This window comes from Dermacentor andersoni, chromosome 3, assembly GCF_023375885.2.
Source record: "Dermacentor andersoni chromosome 3, qqDerAnde1_hic_scaffold, whole genome shotgun sequence".
In the NCBI taxonomy this organism is placed as follows: domain Eukaryota; kingdom Metazoa; phylum Arthropoda; class Arachnida; order Ixodida; family Ixodidae; genus Dermacentor; species Dermacentor andersoni.
In genome coordinates, this window is record NC_092816.1 from 208,807,276 (window position 1) to 208,828,459 (window position 21,184).

The window sequence follows — 21,184 nt, forward strand, 5'->3', positions numbered from 1 at the left end:
CAGCTCTGCACGGCGAGAAATAGGACCACGGGCGCAGCGAGCGGCCAGGACATGTTCGCCAGTGCCACGTCAACCTCGAGCCAGGCGAACGTGAGCGCCATTATCGTGCTGCCCGCGAAGGCGACGCTGATCAGGAACATCAGGTGATCTTCGACGTGGTCATCATCCGTCAGCCATTGGGCGAACGACTGCGCGCCCATTAGGACCATCGTGTTACACAAGCCAGTCGTGACCTCCGAAAGCTGGATGTTATCTAGGGTTGACCACGTAATTTTATCCAAACTTTAGTTATATGCAGGTGCCATGTAGCTGGACAAAACCAAGGTAATATTCATTGCCATCGCTTGCACATATTTGGATTATATTTTACATTGCGTTGAATTACATATTTGGCCTTGATTATACTTCTCATATACTATAGTTCGATAAAAATTACCACTGAGAAAATTCTACAGCAGTATGCAAAACTAACTACCGATAAGGATTCAGTTGCTCAATACGCGTTGCATAAAATTGTTTTTCCAAGCATGAAAGAGGCCCGTGAGTACAAACAAAGCGCCGCGACGGCCCGTCGCGGGACGATTTTGCGTGTAATCGCGGGCTACTCTCATGCCTACAAAAGCACTTTTATGTAGTATTGAGCAACAGAAAGCTGTATCGGGATTTTCTCATGTTGCTCTACATTTTTCTCATTTACACTTCTCATCCATTCATAATATTTGAGAAGTAGATGAATTAATGAAGAGTAATTATGCAATGAAGCATAATGCAAAAAAGAACAACTAATGTCAGTATCTCTATTCGACGGCAAATAACATTTAGTTGGTTTTCTCTATCTACATGGTATCTGCATATGTTGCAGATAGTTGCAATAAGAATTGATGTTGCCTGTAAATAAACAGCATTCTTTAAACATTGGCCCTATATGAATGATCCGTTTGAAACCTTCCCCGTACATAACAGTTTCGAGCACTTGTTAAATAATTTTATAAAGGCAGTATTTCAACCAAGGTATTTCAAATTTTACTTCGTGTGAACGTTGGCCGTGATGTCTCCCCATTGTCACTAAAAGTGATCTTTGTGTCGCTTGCAATTACAACAGGACAACAGCTTCCAGCGTGAATTTTGTAATACGCACCTAATACGGTCCGGATAAATGGCATGCGCAATTTTCATCTGAGGCTCATGTACTGTCGACGCACAATTAAGTTCGTCCGCACAAAGGCAGGCCTCTAATATTACACAAATATGAGCAAGGTGCCTTTATTCGTTTACCAAGTGTTGAAAAGGCTTGCGCTAGCGCTATGTAAGCAGTTTGATCAATCAAGCGCATTCGAAGGACGTGAGTCTCTCTTCAACGTAGTCTCTGTTGCCGAAAGGCGGGCGAGGACTGGCATCTTGCATCAATGATGGATCGACTGCGACGCAGCAGGGGCGTGCTTTGAGCCGTTGCTACAAGGCTCATCTCCTCCGCTACCGAAGCACTACAACCGAGCATCGTTCGCCGCGCTACCTCAAAGATATTTCGGATGACCTGCAGGACAAGGACTCTGCGCCTGCAGCGCTTAAAGAGAAGATTGCCAACCTCATGAACGACGTTGACGAGTATGAGGCGAAAGCCACCGCAGCTCTCGAGTACCGCGACAAGATCCGCAACACCATGAGCCGGGTCGGGTTCTATTTGAATTCCACTGCATGGGCCCGGGGCAGAGCCACCCAAGCGTTCTGAACGAAGTCGCCACACAAGACGTCTCAATGCAAGCAAGTTCCCGAGCATCGATACAACCAGTTACGCTATCGAAACTACAGGTACCCCCTTTTCTCCGGTGAACTTCGCGAGTGGCAGGGCTTCTGGGAACATTTGGAGGCCACGATCCATAGCAACCGCGAGCTGTCCGGCATAGAAAACTTCAGAATAGTGGCTAGTCGGGCTTGTTCGTACGGACACATTCTTTAGCGAACAGCGCGAAGAACGGGATACAGGTTGGAACTCAGTGACTGCGTCGTGTGTCTCTTTTCTGTGTCCCGTTATTCGCGCTGTTTGCAAAGGAAGGACATAGAAAAGTTTTCGTATTGAAGAAGATACTTAACCATTACAGCGAAGCGTGCAATCGAACCGTGTGCCTGGCGGAAGCCAGCTACGCGGTAACAGTGAAGATGCTCCGAGAGAGATTCGATCGTCCAATCACGCTCGTCGATTACTTTATTCAGAGGTTGCATGCCATCGTGCCCGTTGATTGCTCTTCTCAGGTATCGCAGCTGTAAGAACTCTACTAGGAGGTGCACTTTCATACAAACTGCCTCGACAGCCTCCGAGTCCAAGCGTCAGAACTTGGTCATACTTCGTGGCCTTATGTGATCGCCAGCGGGAGATATCGCTATTCTCTGCCGTTAACGCATGAAGGAAACTGAGGCCGATGAGGGGGCTACTCTGCGTTCGCGGCAAGACAAGGTGGAAATTCCTGCAGCTGCAAGTCGAGGGCAGAGGAAAGAGCCAGGCGTCCCGTTCAAGTTGCTTGCCGAAAAATTCCACCGTGGGACATGGGCCGTGCCAACTTTGTCTACCACCGCCTGTACCGTCACCATAAGCGCTGGCCGCAGGATCGGCATCAAACGACTATCCCTGCTTTGTAATGTGCAATGATCGTGACTACGCCGCAAAGGAATACGCCACTTGTATCTAGGCTCAGACAGTCGCAACAGAAGCCAGCCTCTTAACGCCGGCACAATAGCGTCGACGACCCCAGTCAGTCTCGTTCCAGCCCGTGCTCGTAATTAGAGCCCATCCTGTCCATCTGCCACGACGACAAGCGACATCTGAACGAGTTGCCAATACGGTGCATCCAGGTCGACCATTTGTTCAGAGTTATAGAGAACAACCACAGGCCCACGATGAAATCAACCATCGCTGAAAACAGCGTTTTTACTGAGCAAGAGAGTAGGCTGAACGGAAACCGCCGAGGGTCCAGTGACTGTGACAGAGAACAGTCTTCGAAGAGAGTGAGGTGACCTGAGTCACGACCTATACAAAGGTCACAGTCGACGAGGATGCCCAAGAGACTAGTTGCTGAACCGCTCAGCTACCCTTACAGTCTTACACGAGACCAAAACAGTCAACGCTCAACGCGCGCAGATCTCGCGTCAAAGGCCAGTCGCCCGATACCAGCCGACCTGTGTGTTGAGAAGTACATTCATCCCAGTTACATTGTAAACACAGTGTTGGATAAACAGAAATTGGCGCGGCAAAATCATCACCCCTCCTCCTACCGCCACCGCAGTAAAAAAACCAAACTTTACCAGGGACGCAGTGCTCGGAACCGTGGTATCGACTGCACCATCTCGGCGATTTTTAGAAAGCATTGCATTTTTAGCTCAGAGGGATAGCTACATGCAGCTGCCCCGGCTGGTGCAGCTGCCTACAATCACGAGTCCGGTACCCAGAAAAGCTTCTTCGACGGCGTTGTAAACGGAGGAAGAAGGGACACTTCCTGTTTCTACGCTCTATTCAACGCACCAAGCCGATGGTGTGTTCAAACTAACAGCCTGAAGTTCTTGTCGTGGAAGAAATAATGGTGCCGCCTCAGACATGGAAGAGCGGCCGTGTCGTTAAGGTGTTTCCAGGAATAGACGGTATTACGCGGTCCATCCTGATAGTCCTGTCAATCAGCGTAAACAAAATCCTAAGCATCATCTCTACCTTCTGGGAGTGCACACGTGGAACCTGGACGCGCGGGTGTGTTCAAAACTGTAGAGAAAGAAGGCGAGAACGCATAAGGCGAAGGTTTATGCTAGCCCCAACCGAACACTTGGATCAATCAACCGCATGCAACGGACGTCGGTCACTGTCTTTAACACCGAGGACACAGGGGAAACCAACTGAGAACCTTTAATACCCGAAAAGAAAACAAGGCGAAGTAATTGTTTAGCACGGTTGTGATCAAGGGAAGAACAAAGTTATGCGGATCCCACGCGCTGTGCGAATCGTTGAAAGCGATGCTTTCTATGCTGGATGCTTTCATTAATGACAATTATCGGGAACGCTGACAGCTAAAGCTTAATTTCTACAACGTTTAGGCTGAGAGGAGAGTGATCAGTTGATGTTAAACGTTACTTTGCCTGCACCACTGCTGTTTGTCTGCGTAGTACACAGAACACACAAGGAGAGGTCATTGCTTGAGGAGTTTTGTGGGCCATACTTTATCTCAACTGTTTGAATTAATTACTGACCTTCATTGCGCTGTCCATGCTCACTCTAAAATAGACGCCGTATTTGTAGATTTCGCCAAAGCATTCAATAAAGTTCCACACAAATGTCAAATAAAAAAGCTTGACTATCTGAACAATAATTCGAAGGTTATTTTATGGATAAGAAGTTTTTTGCCAATTGCTACCAATCAGTCTTTTTAATGGCCATTCATCAAATCTCCCACGTTTAATCTGGAGTACTACAAGGGTCTGTACTAGGACCTATATTATTCTTAGTTTATATTAATGAAAAAACCTACACCCAGAGTTCTACAGTCAGATTGTTTGCAGATGATTGCGTGATATACAGACAAATTAATCAGGTTTCTGATTCCCTTCAGTTACAATCGGACATAGAAAAGATTAACAATTAGTGCACGCAACGGGAAACGGAAATCACCACTTTAAACTAAAGTCGTGATGATTACCATAATATCTGACCCGGAACCTTGACATTACACTCTAAACAGCATGACCGTAGAATCGGTACCTGTCATAAAATGTTTAGGGATCCATTTAGCATCTGCCCTTTGGTGGAACATTCACATAGATACGGTTATTAACAAGGCTTCTAAAACACTCGGATTTCTCAGACGCAATCTGCGTTTATCTAGGCTCGAAAATTTCAGCATACACTACGTTAGCGCGCTCGCACTTGGATTACGCTTCTTTCATGGGGAACCCGTACCAGGCATACTTAATAAAAACAAAATTTGAGTCTCATCAAAGTAAAGCCGCTCGATTCATATCAAAGAACTACTCGCGTACGGCAAGTTGGACTAAAATAAAGAAAGCTTTCAAGTTACCTTTACTTGAAAGACGTAGAATACTTTTCATTCTATCCGTTTTCCACAAATCATATCACAGGCGCTCTTCCTTTGCTATGTCCCATATCACGCCACCGCGTCGCATATTCCCACGCATTGACCACCAACTGAAACTCGAATCCATATTTGCTCGCACTAATCTCTTCCTTCATCCGCCTTTCGTCTTCGCCATCCGCCAATGGAATCGTCTGCCTGGCACCATTGCATCGGACGTCACTTGGAGCTGTAACCTGCATCCTATATATATATATATATATATATATATATATATATATATATATATATATATATATATACAGTTGCACGCATGGGGACAACGGGTTTATTTAGGCATGTAAGAGCAGGAACGGCAGGCTACGAACAACAGGAATGGCGGCTGCGCAGTCTTTGTTTTCCTCTTCCCTTCTCTTCTGGTTCCCAGCGTCCCTTTTACGCGCTTGGACGTAACATATGCCTCTCCTCGCAGGCAAAGCCCACTGGGCGAGTCAACTAGCTTGTCGCGGCGTGCATGATTTCAACCGTGCGACATGCTCGACTTGTGTCCTTGCAGAAAGAACATCTACCAGTGTTCGTGAGGCGCGCGAGAGTATAGTTCACTTCGCTGACTTTGTCAATGACAATATACGGTCCATCGTAGTTTGCCAGATGCTTTTGGCACAAACCACGCTTCCTTGTGGGAGTCCAAAGCCAAACGAGATCACCAGGGTGATATGTAACAGGCCGATGTCGCACGTCGTAGCGGGCTTTGGAGTTTTCTTGTGATGCTAAAGTCCGCAGACGCGCAAGTCTCCGAGCCTCTTCAGCGAAGTATATAGCATAGGCCACTGTAGGATTGTCGTGGTGGTAAAAAAGGACAGTGTCGAGCGTATACCAGGGCGGCCGAGCACATAGAAGGAAGAAGGGGCTGTAGCCGGTTGTCTCGTGATTGGCGGTGTTGTAGGCGTAAGTAATAAACGGTAGAACTTCATCCCAATTCTTGTGATCGGACGCAACATACATGGAAAGCATATTGTTGATTGTTCGATTAGTGCGCTCAGGGAGGCCGTTCGTTTGCAGATAATACGGCATCGAGTGCCTGAGGTGCGAGTTACATAAACGCACAAGCTCTTCCACGATATCCGCCTTGAATTGAGGTCCCCGGTCACTTATGATAACACCAGGCGGTCCATGTCGCAGAACAATAGCGTGAAGTAAAAAGAGCAACACTTCGGTTGCAGTGGCTGATGGTGTAACCGCCGTCTCACAATAGGGTGTAAAATAGTCGGCGCAGACAATTATCCAGCGGTTCCCCTTAGGTGACTTTGGAAAAGGGACTAACAGATCAATTCCAACTTGCCGAAAGGGTGAGCTGAGGCGGCACAGGTTGAAGGAGACCACATGAGGCAGTGGTTGGGCGTTTCTGACGTTGGCACTGTATGCAGCTGGTGACATACAACTCAACTGAATGTCGCATCCGGGGCCAGTAAAGGCGCTTTTGAATGCGATAAAGGGTGCGCACAGTGCCTAAGTGACCGTAGGGAGGGTCATCGTGCATAGCCTGAAGGATTTCTCGCCGGAGACGAGCGTGCACCCGCGCTTGAGTAGTTACTTTTGTACAGGAGCCCGTCACGTAGACAGTAGCTGCTTGTTGCACTTGAATGGGCAGAAGTGAAGAGTGGCTCCAATTTGGTGTATGCCCGTTGTTCTGCTTTGAACGCATCGATATCTGGAAAAGCGGATGTCACAGAAGCGACGAGATGATCAAAATCGTCTGCGTCGAAGTCTGTCCAAGTAAGCGGCATACAGGAAAGGCAGTCTGCGTCAGCATGTTTTCGGCCACTCTTGTAGGAAACAGTGAAGTTATGTTCCTGCAACTTCAAAGCCCAGCGCGCAAGGCGACCACAGGGATCGCGAAGGTTCACGAGCCAGCAGAGGGAATGGTGGTCTGTGACGACTAGGAATGGGCGTCCGTACAAGTACGAGCGAAATGGCTGAACTGCAAAGATTACAGCGAGGAATTCTTGCTCTGTCACCGTGTAATCTCGTTCAGGTTTGCTTAAAGAGCGGCTTGCATAAGCAATGATGTGCTGACGGCCGCCATAACGTTGGACCAAGACGGCACCCAGACCGACGCCACTAGCATCTATGTGGATTTCTGTCGGCGCAGTAGGATTGAAGTGGCGAAGAATAGGTCGGGAGGTCAGCAGGAACTTCAACTGTCTAAATGCCGACTCGCACTCCGGTGTCCATTCAAACCATGCGTCTTTATGTAGCAGATTTGTCAGAGGATAAGCGACGTCAGCAAAACCAGGAATAAATCGGCGAAAGTAAGAGCAAAGACGCCGAAAACTACGAAGTTACTTCACTGACTGCGGTGCACTGAATGCCTCAACAGCTGCCGTCTTGAGGGCATCAGGCCGGATACCGTCTTTGTCAACAAGATGACCCAGCACAACGGTTTGACGGTCACCAAAGTTACATTTCTTGGAGTTCAGAACCAGGCCAGCGTTCTTGATGCAGCCGAGAACAATATCCAGGTGCATATTGTGCTCATTGAATGTGCGCCCGAATATAACAACGTCGTCAAGATAGCACATGCAGATGTTCCATTTTAACCCACGCAGAATGGTGTCCATGAACCTTTCAAAGGTTGCTGCAGCGTTGCACAACCCAAATGGCATCACATTGAATTCGAATAATCCATCTGGGGTTATGAAGGCTGTTTTATCTTTGTCTGCCGGGTGTATCGGGATTTGCCAATATCCTGAGCCCAGGTCCAGTGAAGGAAAATAAGAGGCCGAATGATGGCAATAAATTACATCATCAATCCGGGGCAGCGGATCGACATCCTTCTTAGTCACGGCGTTTAATCTTCGATAATCGACGGAAAATCTCCAGTTACCGTCTTTCTTTCTGACGAGTATGCCCGGAGCTCCCCAAGGACTCCAGGACTCTTGTATTGTCCGATTTTTCATCATGTCACTCACTTGTTCCCCGATTATCTTGCGCTCGATAGGCGACACGCGACAAGGCTTTTGCCTGATCGGGCGCGCAGATCCCGCATCAATAGTATGGCGCGTTCGTGACTCGGGAATCGAGAACGCTTGGTCCGGCTGCGCAAAGTCAAACACTGACAGATGCTTAGAAAGCGTATCCACCAAGGTATGGCACTCCCTTGTGCTGAGCGACTTGTTTATCATAGACAGAAGCTTTTTGTCTGAGACGTGGTGAAGGTCAGCAGGTTCACACGGCGGGTCTGTTAGTACGGCTACGGACGAAGACGTGTATTCTGTAAAGTAGGCGAATTTCAAGCCGTCTGGAAGCAGGACGAGTTCTGCCGAGCAGTTGGCCCTCCACAAGCCAGCACGCCCGTTGCCGATGAATACCACACGATGAGGGACAAAAAAGTTCTTCACACAATTTAGATGCATTGGCTCTACGGGGGCATCGAAACTTTCTGAAACTTAACCGCGACATACAACCGGCACGCACACAGAGGTGGACGCAGGCACAACAGTATCTGCAGATACACAAAGTTCACCTTAACTGCAAATCTCCTCTACAAGCCCGAACGAAACATGACCATCGACGCAAACTTCCCTCGTGCGGCAATCGACGGTCGCACCACCCTGCCACAAAAAGTCGATGCCCAAAATCACTTCGTGCGTCGATCGGGGAACAACTACAAACTCCGTCGCGAAAACTCCACCAGCGAAGGATACTTCAGCAGTGCACACACAAACAGGGCACAACGACTCGCCGCTGACTCCACAAAACATTGCAGCCTGGTCCCACGGAAATACAACTTTGCGCCCTACCCGACATTTAAAACCGAGACTCATTACGGATATAGTTGCCCCATCAACAATACATGCACTTTGTTCTTAATCATAGCAAGTGCAAGGGGAATTTCTGTCGATAGCACGTGTCGAGCGACCTCACCGCCATCGGCCGCGCTAGCTAGTTTTCCGGTTGTGAAGGCGAGGAGGAGCGGCGCACTGGCGATGGAGATTGACGTAAACGCGGTGCACGAGAAGTTGGCGCTGGGCGTCAAACTCCTGTCAGATGCCGGCGAGCGGCTCCGAAAGCTGCTCTGCCAGTAATCGTTGTCGGGAGGGACGCCAGCTGACCAAGAGGTGGTGTACGGCTGTTGAGTTGTCCTCATAGGAGGTGTGGTCCTTGTTGAAGACCCCGATCAACCATTCCACGTTGTTGGGCGACGATTGCAAAACCGCGCTATGTGGCCCGCGACACTGCATTGGAAACACACCGCCAGATGCCGCAGATTTCGATGTTACGTTGCTGTCGACTGCAGAGCCAGCAGGTGGGTCACATTTGTCATGGCTAAGCACTTGCCGCCGGGAGGCGTGCGTGCGGTGAGGGCGTTGGTCGTAGTCATGATCTTGATAGCTTATGGTCCCTCTCGTTTGTCGGGTAGACCTATACTCGACGGTAGCTGAGTGAATCGTGGGTTGCCATGCGGTCGAAACGGCCGGGTTTCTCATCTGGTATGGTAAGTACGCACCAGTGATGCCGGGTGTGCAACGGTACATCTCTTCCCGATGGAGCAACTTTTCGCGAACAATCTCCCGTATTGTTGATAGAAGGTCAACACACGAGGTCGGGTCTACACTTGCCACCGTTGTGACATTAGCCAGGCGACCAAACTTCGGTATTATCCGTCGCATCTTATGCGTCTCAAAAGTCCTGCAGTGGCGAATGACGTCAGACACGGAATCCAAGCTTTCCTTGCCGATCAAAAATTGTAGACATCTTCGGCTATTCCTTTCAACAAATTTCCTACTTTGTCATCTTCAGACATTTGAGAGTTGACTATTTTACCGAGTTTCAGCACTTCTTTGATATAAATAGTACATGTCTCGCCGGAAAACTGAGCTCTTTGCGAAAGCGTATGTTCAGCGCGTTTCTTTTTTGCGCTAGAGTCCCCAAAACACGCTTTGAGCTCCTCGACGATAAGCTCCCATGAAGTGAGCGTGTCTTCGTGATTCTCATACCAGACGATCACTGTGTCGGTAAGGGTATACACAAATTGGACAACTGTGCGGTCGAGTTCCAACCATTAGACCGGCTCACCCTTCGGTAGTTCATGAGCCACTCGTCGACATCTTCTCCGGCTTTTCCTCCGAGAGTGAGTGGCACCCGGTAGTATTGCCGCGGAACACCAGGTGCTGGCCTTGAAGCCGCGTCAGATCCTTCGGGAATCTGGCTGGCGTATTCAGGCATGTCGGGTGGGGGTGGCGGAAGTCCGGCAAGTCGACGGCTTCGGCTAAGTTGTAGCAGCGTAGGCTCCGCGATTACGAGGTGTACCCCGCACCGTCCACCAATTTGTTACAAGCACGGGGAAAAGGGGTTTATTTAGGCGTGCTAGAGCAGGAACGGCAGGCTACGAACAACAGGAAAGGCCGCTGCACAGTCTTCGTTTTCCTCTTCGCTTCCCTTCTTGATCCCCGCGTCCCTTTTGCGCGCTTGGACGTATATATATATTGACACGTGTACTTGTTTATCGTTATCGGGCGACCACGTTTCACCACCTAACAAATGTTATCGCACAGCGCCCGACGCGCCTGGATGTATCGAAATTTTCTGAAATGTTATCGATGGTTCCATCCGCTGTCTGTCACCGAAAATTGTGTATTCAGATCGGTTGTATGCGCGACGCGAATAATGTAGAACCTTGTGGCAGGCACTCGGGTCCCAGCGATTACTCCAGAACATTCGACGACTGATGTATATAAGCCGACGTGCTTGACCCGCTGATCAGATTTTCGACGACCGCCGAGTGTGTTCGCCGCTATTGTTGTTCTTTGAGTGTAGTCTATATATATATATATATATATATATATATATAAATGTGTGTACTGCTAACGCTACGCTCTGTAGAAATTGAATGCTGGTTCATGCTTGGTGCTATCTGTTTTATGTTTGTCTTTTCAACAGGTAGCTAACGGTGAACGAGTTCTGTACACATCGTAGTGCTGTGCTGCATATGCTTACTGTTGTCCCCCCCCCCCCCCCCTATGTAATGCCTGCTCGGGCCTTTAGGTTATTTGAATAAATTAATGAATACATAACCTCCGAGAGAGTTGAGCGTTGTTATTTCCTGACATGGCACATCGCATTGTGTCAGAAGTATTAAACTTGAATTGGATTATGGGGCTGTATGTGCCAAAACCACACTCGGATTATGAGGCAAGCAGTAGTGGCGGACTCCGGAATTATTGACACTGAGATGTTCGTGTCCCACAATTTACGTGCACGTGCGTTTTCTATTTCGCCCCCATCAAAATGCGGCTGCCATGATTGGGATCAAATCCACGACCTCTAGCAATGTCATAGGCGCAAAGCTAATGCGATGGGCACAGAATTGTTGATTTGACGGTCGACCGCTTCCATAGTGTCTCTTGGACCCTACTTTAATTAATGCGGCTCTGCTTCTGCGCGCCGTGCGTAAGTTGCCCGCTTGACATATTTGCATGGCGGTTATTTTTCAGAAATAGCAGCAATGTACTGTATCGTACCTTGAAAAGCTTATCATGTTTCCCTGCAACCGCTGTCCTATAGTAGTGGGGTTTTCTTGGCTTCTCACGTCACCCCCCCCCCCCGCCCTCTTTTGTATGGGAACTGGGTCTACTCCTCCCTTTCCATCTTCTACTCTTCTCCTCTCTACAGTTCTACCTGTGCCTCCTCTGGCCTCGCATGTTAATAGAAAGGGAAGCGCTCAGTTTCTGCAATGCTTCTGAGGGGAGTCACGGATAATTATAGCTGTCAAGTGGCTAAAGTGGCGACGGCCAGGGACCTCCAGATGGCACTGTGCGCATTCGAGGCGGTGGGCTGAAAACCAGTTGCTCCCGTTGCTTTTCCTCTCTTACTCGTGCCTCTGAACCAGCCCCCGACGCGGTGTGCGTGACAGCGTGACGTTGTGTGTGAGCCGGAGGCTCACAACAATTCGCCTGCGATTTGCGATTGGAATGCCTTTCCATGATCGCTCAGGATGACACGGCGAGCACCGTGGCGCAAAAATAACGCTTGAAGTATAAATGCAGCCAATTGTGAAGCCGACGCCGAAGTCACGCAAGCTGTTACGGCGTAACGTGTCAAGTGGTCGACGGCTGCCACTATCTATCGATCACCGGTGAGAGTTGCGGGAAGGGGACCTCATAGGTCAATGCCAACGACTTCGAATGGTGCCGAAGGACATGGGAGTTGTTGCAACTCTCCGCTTTGAGGTAATGTTGGGCGCTTTCGGAGCTAACAAAAGGCGCAGGAAGCTACATATCTCGCTACACCAGCGGATAAGCCAGGCCAGTAGAAATAATGTTTGATGCGGTCGTATGTTTTCTGAAAATCAAGGTGACCAGCAGTCCTGTCGATATGACAGTCGTGAAGAACATAAGCGCGAAGAGATCGAGACAGAACGGGCACCCAGCGTTGACCTTCAGGGTGATAGACAGTGCGGTAGAGGACGCAGTTCTCGATCTTGTATTGCGTCAGCTGTCGACGAAGCCGAGCGTTCGGCGTTCGCGAAGGTCCCTGAAGGTGGTCTAGCATGCGTCGACAGTAAGAGTCAGCAAGTTGGTGAAATATGAGCGATCCATGATCATGAGATGAAATCTGGTCAACAGTGGTTAAGGACAACAGAGGTGTGGAAGGACCGTCGGAAAGCTTGTAGCGGCAGGTAGTAGCGAAACCATGGCATGGCGCCGTAGGAAGCGGGCAGCGAGAAAGCGCATCTGCGTCCTGGTGTTTCGTGCCACACCTGTAAATGAGAGTGAAGTTCTAATATTCCAGACGGATAATCCAGTGAACAAGGCTTCCACACAAGTGGAAAGCCAATATAAGGCGTGGTGGTCCGAAACGATGGTGAAATGGTGGCCGTGAAGATAAGGTCGAACTTCTGTACAGACCAATGACAGGTAGACAGTCCTGCGCAGTGATGGTATAATTCCTCTCGGCGTTTGTGCGTGCGCGGCTTGCCTACGCGACGACGCTCTCAAGTAAAAACTTATCTTGCAGTAGGAGAATACCACCGATGCCGTGACCACGAGCGCCCGTATGCAGGAGTGTGGGTCCGATTTCATCGAAATAGCGAAGTACTCGTTCAAATGTGAGGGTGTTATTCACATGGGTGAGTGCCGATTGGCGTTCGGGAGACCAATCAAAGAGAACACCAGAACAGAGCAGTTTGTGCAAAGGCGCCGCTACTGAGGCGAAGTCTCGTATGAATCGGCGAAAATAAGAACTGAGGCCAAGGTAGCTGCGCAAATCTTTAGACCATTTTGAGCCACGGAAGTGGAGAACCACTGAACCCTTGTCAGGACCAGGACGAATGCAGTCCTTGCTCACAATGTGACCCAAGACCTAAATTGTCTTGCTGGCAAAATGGCACTTCTTTGCGTTTAGCTATAGGCCAGCGCTGGCAAGGCACGTGAAAACTTCGTCCAGTTGTTGCAAGTCTTGCGAGAAGGTTGATGAGAAAAGGAATTTCAGTTGATGGTAAGAAACGAATTTTCACCGATGACTGCGTGATTTACCATCAAGTTTCTAATGCTACTGACGAAAACACCTTACAACAAAGCCTTAACAACGTGCAGTCTTGGAGTGAAGATTGGCTGATGACCCTTAATCCCAACAAATGTAAACATATATCTTTTACCCGCCGCCGTAACCCTTTCCTGTCCTCTTGTAGTATAGTAAACATTCCCTTAGAATCAGTAGAATCATTTAAGTACTTGGGCGTCACACTTGCTCGTGATCTCATTTGGGGTACGCTTATTTCCAACATACTTTCCTCAGCTAACCAAACTTTTGGCTTCATGAGACGACACTTGCGTGACGCCCCGCAGAACGTAAAACTCCTAGCTTTCAAATCCCTTATCAGACCGAAAGTTGAATACGCATCACCCATCTGGAATCTATATCAAGTCTATCTAGTTAACGAGCTCACGTCCTTTCAAAACCGTGTCGTCAGATACACCCATTCATGCTACTCATATGACGTAAGCGTATCACCCTTAAGAGCAAAATCTGATCTGCAGCCCCTTGCACGTCGCCGCGCTACTGCCAGCCTTTGCCTCTTTCATAAGTTCGTATACAGTTCCTTATCTCACAAGCGATATATCACACCACCCGCACGCATATCGCTACGAACTGGGCACCCATTACGAATCTTACCCGCTGTGGTTGCTCAGTGGCTATGGTGTTGGGCTGCTGAGCACGAGGTCGCGGGATCGAATCCCGGCCATGGCGGCCGCATTTCGATGGGAGCAAAATGCGAAAGCACCGTTGTGCTTAGATTTAGGCGCACGTTAAAGAACCCCAGGTGGTCGAAATTTCCGGAGTCCTCCACTACGGCGTGCCTCATAATTAGAAAGTGGTTTTGGCACGTAAAACCCCATAATTTGAATTACAAATCTTACGCTCACGCTCCCACGCAACTACTTTTTCCTTGTCTCTTTTTCCCCGCGGAGCACCAGATTGGAACGCCCTTCCCCCCCACGTCGCTGCAATCACTTGCCCGACATCGTTTTTCGAAAATGTGTCTTTGTTAGGTAATGAATAACCTGCTTTTCACGCGTTATTCTTTCTGTTTTTATGCACTTGCGAAAATGTAGCTTTGTTGTACAAATTTTTCTGTATACCTGTGTTTATGTTTGCGTTATCAACTGTACCCACCCCTTATGTAATACCACTAGCAAAGGGGTCTTTAAGGAAATAAAACTGAACTGAACTGAACTGAACAATATCGTCCAGATAGCACAAGCTGGCCTTCCATTTCAGACCACGCCGAATGGTGTCAATCATGCGTTCGAATGTTGCGGGAGCGTTTCAGAGGTCGAATGGCATTACATTCGACTCGTGTAGCTCATCTTGTGCTTAAAACACTGTTTTTTTCTTTATCGAACTCATTGCATAGGTATCTGCCAGTAGCCCGAACGCAGATCGAGGCTCGAGAAGTACTCGGCATCCTGTAGAGAATCCGAGGCATCGTCTATGCGCGGCATATGATAGAAATTCTTGCGCGTGATCTTGTTGAGTGTCCGCTATTCTACACAAAACCACACAGAGCTGTTTTTTCCAAACTAGAACGACGGGGGATAACCAAAGACTAGCGGAGTAGCGTAATAGTTTCGGTTGCAGCATGTCATCGACGTGTTCTTCAATGTATTTCAGTTCGGCTAGAGAAACACGGTATGGTCAACGGCGAACGATAGACCCGCCATCTATGTCTATCCGATGCGCTGTGACCGAAGTCTGTCTCAATGAAGTGGAACGCGCGTCAAACAAAGCTTTATGCTTTTTCAGTAAAGGAAACAACGGTGTTGACTGCGAAGAAGACAGGTCGGTACTGATGGCAGCTGCAAGGGCAGAGAGAGATGCGGAACGGCCAAGAGAAGGAGCTGCTGAGAAAGCAGCTTCAACGGAAACAACAGAGAGAATCTATGATTAAGTGACGCAAGCCAACGTAGTGCCCATTGGAATCAGATTTTTTTTCGGTTGTCGGTTTTGTAGCACAGACGAATGCGGAACCATTGCAAGCAAACGAAGTGGTGCGTCATCTGCATGAAGCGAATAGGCGGTAACGGTCATGTCGGGAAGACGTTTCTGGTAGCAAATGGAAGCGGACGCTGTAGAAAGAAAATCCAATACTAATACCAGCTGTTGGGCACACAAACTTAGCCCAAGAAATTTTACATAATGCAGATGTCGATCAGCATTAGACACGAGCAGTGCACCTGGCGGAAGGTCGAATGGCGTCCACTTCAGCAGCGAGTAGTTCAGGTCACTCATAGGGAGTTGTAACTATCCCGAGACGCGAACATACATTACGGTGAATAATTGACAAAGTATCCCCACAGCCTAGTAATACTTCCAAGTATACTCCTTTCACTAAAACAAATAGCATACCATGCGGACACGCTGGAGGAATTTCTGTCCTGTCGTACAATGCAGCTTTTCCTCCAAAAGCTGCATAATTTAGCTTTACTGTGGACTGTCGGCAAATTGAGAGGCTGGTCAAATTGCCGACGTAGAGCGACGAAGGGATGACGGCGAGCGGCGTCTGGCACGACGACAGCTAGGAGCCTTTTTGGATATTGCAGACGGCGGTGGAAAGCGGCTCAGACGCGGAGCAAAGGACGGCGGTGAAAAGTGGCCCCATCAGAAACGTCGTCTCGCTCGTATATCGCAAATCGGCAACGCTCGGCTTGCTGACGCTTGTGACAAAAAGGTGCGATGTGACCACGATATCCACAGCCGTAATAGATTGGCGGATGGTAAGGTTGGGTAAGTGCGCTGGTAGAGATCGAAGCCAAGGGTCCGGCGTAAGTTTTATAGGAATCGATGTAACGAAGGCTAGGGTAACCGCGAGTATTTTGGCATATGTTGATAGGGGCCAAGGTGGTAGAGTATCCGTACACGCACTAGCAGCCATGGATGCGAGCTCCTCCGTGAAAACGTCGCTCAATATTGTAGTTGAGGCGACGGAAAGAATGGGACCTGCCGAGAAGCCAAGAGACTGCAGCTCTTCTCGTATGATTGCGTGGACCATTGCGAGCAAATAGCACAAGGGTTCGTTCCAGGTTTGTTCGGCAGCAATCGGACAGATTTGACTTCGTCAAGGCTCTGGCACGTACAAGCAATACCAGCCAACGCACTGCAGGCTATTGTCCCGATGCCTTTGAGTATGTGTCGTACTCTGCCTGATTGCGTCATGGAAACGTTGACGCGTCGACAAAAAGCGAGGACATCCTCTATTTACGAAGTATAGGACTCGCCGAGTTGTTGCTTGCGAGTACCGAGTGTTTTCTTTGCGAGGGCGGAATGAACCGCCGGTGTACCTAAAGCTTGTCGGAGCCGCTGTTTCAAAGCACTCCAGTCGGTGAAGTCTATCTCGTGGTTGAAAAACCAAGTCTTCGCCACGCCCGTGAGATAGAAGGATACGTGGCGTAGCTTCAGCACCTGGTCCCAACAGTTAGCAGCAATCACCTGGTCGTAATAGTCGAGCCAATCCTTTGCATCTTCCTCACGAAGGCCATCGATGAGATGGGGGTCGCGCTGCGGCCCACTACCAATCTAAGAAGGAGTGGCTGCGGCAGGCGTAGCCAGGATTGTAGATATAGAAGTGCCGGAAGGCTCGTCCTGTAGCATAATGGTGGGCAGCTGGCACAAACGGCGACCTGAGCGAAGCTCCAGGAGATAAAGCGGGCAAGAAGAGGACGGGGGACCGAGCAACAACCTCCACCACGTGTGGCGTAGCAGTAAATACGACCTTTAATAGGCCCCGACGTCATGGCGGACCGGTAACACTATAGGCACAGATCAATCTCAAGATGAGTCGCCACAAGCGACGAAAGCGAAGGACCCGATGTGATGATAATCATTTGCAGACGATGAATAAGAGTATAAGAAATGCCCACAATATTAACAACGTGCCTCGCATATTTCACCGAGGAGACCACGTAAGAGAAACTATGCTTGCTTCGTAGAACGAATAAAAACTGCGACGGGAATACTATTCAGGCATCCTTTTCAAATTTTCATAGCCCATAATTAACCTACACAATTCGACCTTTCAGCTCACATCAAGTAATGCGTGTGCCCCATTTGCTCTAAATATTGTCACAGCACTTCGCGACTGAGGCAGAGAAAGAAGTAGAGTGTGCGCGCGTGATCTCAGGGTACTCTGCGCCGGCTGGGCCTGGTCTGTAGCTTCCATCTCGGACCTCGTTTCACCCTGTAAATAAACATCATTCGTAACATCTTTGGTGGAGGTGCTGGGTAAATCTTGGACAATCCTGGACGACCCAGCTCTACCAACTGTCCGACGAATAGACGATTGGCCGGTTTACGACCACAAGCAGCGCACATGGCCGATTCCGGAAAAGGCAATGACGACCCCACCTGCGGCGGACCAGACAGCAATCACGAAGGTCAGGCTGGCTACTGGACACCGCTGCGAGAGCCACCCACCTTTTCGCGGAAGGCGAACGAAGACGTCGACGACTGGCTTAAACACTACGACAGAGTGAGTCGCCACAACCCCTGGAGCACTTCGAAGCAGCTCGATAACGTGTTTTTTTTCTCGCTGGAACCGCGCTCCTCTGGTTTGAAAACCGCGAGAGCGTTCTGACAAGCTAGGATAATTTTGTAGAATTCACGAACTGCTTCGGGGACCTAATCTCTAAGAAAAAGAAGGCTGAGCAGACGCTTTCCCGGCGAACTGAATTACCTGGCCAAACGTGTACAACGTACATAGAGGCTGTTCTGAAATTATGCGGAATCGTCAGCGCTACCATGACAGACGAAGACCAAGTAGGACATCTGCTTAAAGGAATCCCTGAAGATATTTATAATTTTCTTATAACGAAGGAAGATCTTAGTACTGCGTCTGATCTGAAGAAACACTGCCGATCGTTTGAAGCGCTGAAAATGTGAAGGATTGGGCCAAGTTTGGACGCTTGGACAATGTTACTACTATTGCAAGTGTGTCCGTCCCACCCCACGACGACATCTCCTCGGTGATTTGGCAAGTGGTTAAAGAAGATCTTGAACGCCTTAAAGTTGTTAACGAAGCTCATGTGTGCCATCAGTGTACATTTGATCATCGCTCTCGTGTGCCACCGGCCACCTGGGCACCTCAGAGTTACCGAGAATCTCGCAGGACCTATGCTGATCGTACGGAGAGCAGCGACTTGCCACCGCAACCGACAAGTCCGGGACGCCGACAAGATGTACCACAATGATTTGTTCCGCGGGCTCTTCCCTCCTACAACCAGCCTGAGAATACGTTTCCACCCGTGAACCCATGTCGCCGGTGTCACCCACGACAAGCCGCGACTCCCGCATTTGCTACAGCTGCGGTGTGCCTGGACGCATTGCTAGGTATTGCCACCACCGCCAGCAGCGTCCTCCACGGTTTAATTTCTACACACTCCGCGTGCCCGCTGACGAGCCCTGGCCGTATCCCAGTTCCTTCCAGCGGCTGCAGCAGGGACGCGCGAACCGCAGTGACTCCCCCGTTTCCGATCGCAGCCTGACACCACCACCGACACAGCAACGACGCTCTCCATTACCTCGTCGTCACTTGTTATCACCGCCGCCGCTGGGAAACTAGCTGGTGCGACCGACGGGGTTGAGGCCGCAATATGTTCATCTTCATCAAGACCCCCTTGTGTAAAATTCTTTAAAAAACAAAGTGTGCGTTTTAGTTGGCAATGTGAATGCTTTTGCTTTAGTTGACACCGGGACGGCAGTTTCTGTTATGAGCCTGTCCTTCAAAAATGGTCTTGGACAAAAAGTTATGTTTTCTTGGGATCGGAACGCGACCTTTCATGGAGTTGACGGGCAAATGTTACGCCCACTTGGGGTCTGTTCTGTTTCAGTTACGATAGGGGACCCGACATTTCGAAGTGAATTTACTGTGCTTGAACGTACAACGCATGACATTATTTTAGGAATTGATTTCTTGCGTGAGTGGGGGGCAACTTCGGATTGTGGAAGTGGCGCGATTTCTCTTCGCCGCGACGCGCGAACTTCAATGACAGATAGCACCAGTGATGCCGCCGACGTTCTCTCCGTGTCACAAGATGTGTGTTTGCCCCCTCAGACTGCAATGTTTGTACCTGTGAATACTTCTCGCCCTCGTACAGGTTCTTGTGGTTTAGCCGAGCCCGGTTACAACAATGCGCTCAAGAAAAATGCGATAGTCCCTCGCTCCCTCGTTGTCACCACTGATGGTTGTACTCGTTTGTGGACAGTAAACGTTTCAACCCAATCCATAACATTGCCGCTAGGGCTTAAACTGGCAAGTTTTGATGAACAAGCCATTGTCAGCGGTCGGAACGGTCGAAATGTCAACTGCCGAAAAAAAAAAAAAATCCAACCCCGATTCCAACCATGATAATTCTGCTGCCTTTAAGAGCATGATTGACAAGTCGCTATCTTCTAGTGAGCAGTGTCTGCTGGAAACTGTGCTCGCTCGCTACGCCACAGTGTTTGATTTTGCTCAAGGCCAACGAGCGTCCCATACACCACCGGCGTCTCGTATGCAACACCGCATCCATACAGGGCAAGCAACGCCAATTCGTCAGAAGCCCTACCGCGTTTCCCCTTCAGAGAGAAAAGTCATCGCCGAGCAGGTCGATGAAATATTACGGAAAGGACTGATCCAGGAATCATGTAGCCCTTGGGCTGCTCCTGTGATCCTAGTGAAGAAAAAAGACAACTCATGGAGATTCTGTGTGGACTATCGCCGCCTAAACGCCGTCACAAAAGAAGACGTGTACTCCCTACCACGAATAGATGACGCCGTCGACTGCCTCCGCTCCGCGTCGTATTTCTGTTCTGTTGATTTGCGGTCAGGATATTGGCAAATTCCCATGCACCCCTCAGACAAGGAGAAGACAGCCTTCGTGACACCTTACGGTCTCTTTGAGTTCAAGGTTATGCCCTTTGGTTTATGCAACGCTCCAGCGACATTCGAGCGATTTATGGATACCGCGCTCCGCGGACTCAAATGGGAAATTCATATGTGCTATTTAGACGATGTCATTATCAACGGCCGGACATTTCACGAACACAATCAGCGCCTCTCGATCGTTCTTGACTGTATCCAGCAAGCTGGCCTTATTTTAAACTCGAAGAAATGTCATTTCGGCGAGCGTCAAGCCCTCGTACTAGGCTTTCTGGTCGACAAAGACGGCATACGACCAGGCCCTGAAAAGGTAGCAGCGGTTCGCAACTTCCAACATCCAAACGGCGAAAGATCTGCGAAGCGTTTTGGGCCTTTGCTCATATTTCCGGCGCTTTATCAAGAATTTCGCACAGCTTGCCTCTCCCCTCACGTCTCTCCTTCACAAAGACACCCCATACTTGTGAACTGCTGACTGCGAGTCGGCGTTTCAACAGCTCAAATTTTTGTTCACTTGTGGACAGGTACTGCGGAATTTTGATCCGGAGGCGTCAACTGAGCTGCACACTGACGCCAGCGGTGCGGGTGTTGGCGCTGTGTTTGTTCAGCTCTGCGATGACCGTGAGCATGTCATTGCCTACGCTAGTCGGACACTTACAAAAGCGGAGACACCTCACCGTTACTGAACTCGAGTTCCTAGCAG